The sequence below is a fragment of the Salmo salar genome, chromosome ssa15, assembly GCF_905237065.1.
Source record: "Salmo salar chromosome ssa15, Ssal_v3.1, whole genome shotgun sequence".
Lineage (NCBI taxonomy): Eukaryota > Metazoa > Chordata > Actinopteri > Salmoniformes > Salmonidae > Salmo > Salmo salar.
In genome coordinates this window covers 33,465,688-33,469,851 of record NC_059456.1, presented here as the reverse complement: position 1 = coordinate 33,469,851, position 4,164 = coordinate 33,465,688, and positions in this window count along the sequence as shown.

Here is a 4,164-nt window from a genome sequence, read left to right as displayed (position 1 = left end):
ATATTTGTATGAACATAACAAGATTCAACAACTGAGACATAAACTGAACAAGTTCCACAGACATGTGATTAACAGAAATGGAATAATGTGTCCCTGAACAAAGGGTGGGTCAAAATCAAAAGTAACAGTCAGTATCTGGTGTGGCCACCAGCTGCATTAAGTACTGCAGTGCATCTCCTCCACATGGACTGCACCAGATTTGCCAGTTCTTGCTGTGAGATGTTACACCACTCTTCCACCAAGGCACCTGCAAGTTCCCGGACATTTCTGGGGGGAATGGCCCTAGCCCTCACCCTCCGATCCAACAGATCCCAGACGTGCTCAATGGGTTTGAGATCCGGGCTCTTCGCTGGCCATGGCAGAACACTGACATTCCTGTCTTGCAGGAAATCACGCACAGAACGACCAGTATGGCTGGTGGCATTGTCATGCTGGAGGGTCATGTCAGGATGAGCCTGCAGGAAGGGTACCACATGAGGGAGGAGGATGTCTTCCCTGTAACGCACAGCATTGAGATTGCCTGCAATAACAAGCTCAGTCCTATGATGCTGTGACACACAGCCCCAGACCATGACGGACCCTCCACCTCCAAATCGAATCCGCTCCAGAGTACAGGCCTCGGTGTAACGCTCATTCCTTTCCTAAACGCGAATCCGACCATCACTCCTGGTGAGACAAAACCGCGACTCGTCAGTGAAGAGCACTTTTACCAGTTCTGTCTGGTCCAGCGACGGTGGGTTTGTGCCCATAGGCGACGTTGTTGCCGGTGAGGTCTGGTGAGGACCTGCCTTACAACAGGCCTACAAGCCCTCAGTCCAGCCTCTCTCAGCCTATTGCGGACAGTCTGAGCACTGATGGAGGGATTGTGCGTTCCTGGTGTACCTCGGGCAGTTGTTGTTGCCATCCTGTACCTGTCCCGAAGGTGTGATGTTCGGATGTACCAATCCTGTGCAGGTGTTGTTACACCTGGTCTGCCACTGCGAGGACGATCAGCAATCTGTCCTGTCTCCCTGTAGCGCTGTCTTAGGCGTCTCAGAGTATGGACATTGCAATTTATTGCCCTGGCCACATCTGCAGTCCTCATGCCTCCTTGCAGCAAGCCTGAGGCACGTTGAAGCAGAGGAGCAGGGCCCCTGGGCATCTTTCTTTTTGGTTTTTCAGAGTCAGTAGAAAGGCCTCTTTAGTGTCCTAAGTTTTCAGAACTGTGACCTTAATTGCCTACCGTCTGTAAGCTGTTAGTGTCTTAACGACCGTTCCACAGGTGCATGTTCATTAATTGTTTCTGGTTCATTGAACAAGCATGGGAAACAGTGTTTAAACCCTTTACAATGAAGATCTGTGAAGTTATTTGGATTTTTACAAATTATCTTTGAAAGACAGGGTCCTGGAAAAGGGACGTATCTTTTTTTGCTGAGTTTAAGACGCTTTATTGGATTGTTGGAAGATGAGAACCTATGAGAACTAATGCAAAAGTCACACTACACTAATGCATTCCCTAAAAATCTTAACATTACATTTGATCATCATCATCATACAGTTTCATGCAGAGCTATCCATTATGTTAGTCATTATCAAATCAAAGTTTATTGGTGTAACGCCCTGGCCATAGAGAGGGTTTTTTGTTCTCTATTTTTGGTTAGGCCAGGGTGTGACATGAGTGGGCATTCTATGTCTGTTTTTCTATGTTTGGGATTGCTTTGTTTCGGCCGGGTATGGCTCCCAATCAGGAACAGCTGTACATCGTTGTTGTTGATTGGGAGTCATATTTAGGCAGCCTGTTTTTCCTTTGGGTTTTGTGGGTGAATGTTTTCTGTTTTGTTTTACAACCTGACAGAACTGTTGCTGGTCGTTTTTTGGTTTATTTTGTATAGTGTTCATTGGTCCATTAAAAATCTTTCAAGATGAACACATCCTCCGCTGCACCTTGGTCTCTCTTCAACGACGGCCGTTACAATTGGTTGCGTACACAGATTTGCAGGTGCTATGGCAGGTGCAGTGAAATGCTTATGTTACAAGCTCCAATAGTGCAGTAGGATGTCTTGCAGATACAATAAAAATACACAAATCAGAAAAAAATTCCAAACAAGAATTCAAGAAATAACAATCCAAGTAGATACAGTATGTTTCAGTGAGCATGTGTGAGCAGTATGTTAAAGACACAAAGTAAAGGTCACTCGAAAGCATCAATAATTGTACTTTTGTGAGCCAGTATAGGTTCTTGAGGTTGTTTAAGTTAGGGAACAAAGCTATACCAAATACTTTCTGTACCAATAAGTACATTATTGTGCAGTTTTTATGAGATCAGATATACAGTAGCATCCAGAATTGCATGTCTTGGCAAATGTGAAATGTAATGTATATCAAAACAAATTGTGTCCAAATGGTTATTTCAAACTGTGCTATACAATGTCGGGATAATTTTGTGTATTGTGGTTTCAAATGGACCATTACACCTATTTTTATTGTGTCCCTTCTCTGGGTATGCTTGAATATGTATTGAATAACTACTTAATAACAGTACGTGTACAGTATTTTAGCATAAATCTGTCAACTGATGAAAAATATTTTTTCTTCTTACATTATCTCCTGCACTTCTTTCAGTTTCTCACCACCCTTCCCATCTATTTTAGTGTTTGATTCAACATGATGCTTTTGTAACTCAGTTTCTGAAACAATAAGTAATTGATTAAAATGTTTTCTTCTATTTGCCCTTCACAAATTCTGTACATTGTTCTTACATTTAATTAATAGGCGTCTGTTCAGATATGATAATGACTGCTTCATTCACATGCAATGTTAGCACAGCTGAAAACTGTTGTCCTGATTTAAAGAAGCAATAAAACTGTCCTTCTTTAGACGAGTGAGGATTTGGAGTATCAGCATTTTTTGGGTTCGAATGCAGGCTCAAAATCTTCTGAGAATCTTATTCTGATACTTGTCAGTCTATTCTTGTTCTGAGAAATTAAGGCTATTCCATGTGAGAAATTGCCAAGAAACTGAAGAACATACAACACTGTGTACTACTCCCTTCACAGAACAGCGCAAACTGTCTCTAACCAGAATAGAAAGAGGAGTGGGAGGCCCGGTGCACAACTGAGCAAGAGGACACGTACATTAGAGTGTTGTGTTGTACAACGTGCCATAGCTAATCCAAGTTTATAATTTTAAAAGGCTAATTGATCAATTATGTTAGCACAGCTGAAAACTGTTGTTCTAATTAAAGAAGCAATAAAACTGGCCTTTAGAATAGTTGAGTATCTGGAGCATCAGCATTTGTGGGTTCGATTACACGCTCAAAATGGCCAGAAACAATGAACTTTCTTCTGGAACTCGTCAGTCTATTCTTGTTCTGAGAAATGAAGACTATTCCATGCAAGAAATTGCCAAGAAACTGAAGATCTCATACAACGCTGTATACGACTCCCTTCACAGAACAGCGCAAACTGTCTCTAACCAGAATAGAAAGAGAAGTGGGAGGCCCCGGTGTACAACTGAGCAAGAGGACACGTACATTAGAGTGTCTAGTTTGAGAAACAGACACCTCATAAGTCATCAACTGGCAGCTTCATTAAATAGTACCCGCAAAACACCAGTCTCAACGTCAACAGTGAAGAGACGACTCCGGGATGCCGGCCTTCAGATTCAGAGACACACACAATAAGCCTTTGTGAAAAATGATTGAACACTACATTATGGTTTTATGTTGTGTGTGTCTCTTTTTATGCTGCACTCAAATTTCTCAAAAAAGATTTACTGAACTTAACTGGAGGGGGGAAAAACATCATACTTGCATGTCATGGAGTAGACTACGTGTTTCCTTTAACAACAACATGTATTTCTCATTTGTTTCAGGTGTATGATGAAGACGTACCAGCAGCTACAGTGTATTCCTCTGTGTGGTTTAGAGCATCTGTGCCAATGTAAAAGTATGGGTGGATTCCAGGTACAATAAAATACACATTGCCAAAGTCTGTGGAGCCAGTGGAGATAACAAACTATCAAAGTTATTTCGTTCTACGTTACGGCATTAAAGTTCTTTGCATAACAAGAATGTTGCTTCCTAGTTCTTCTGATGACCACAAGAGGGCCTGTGGAAAGCATAGGGAGGAATGCATGGTTGAGTTGGAGTTTTACCAGTGGAGACTTTGAGAACCTCTTCATTTG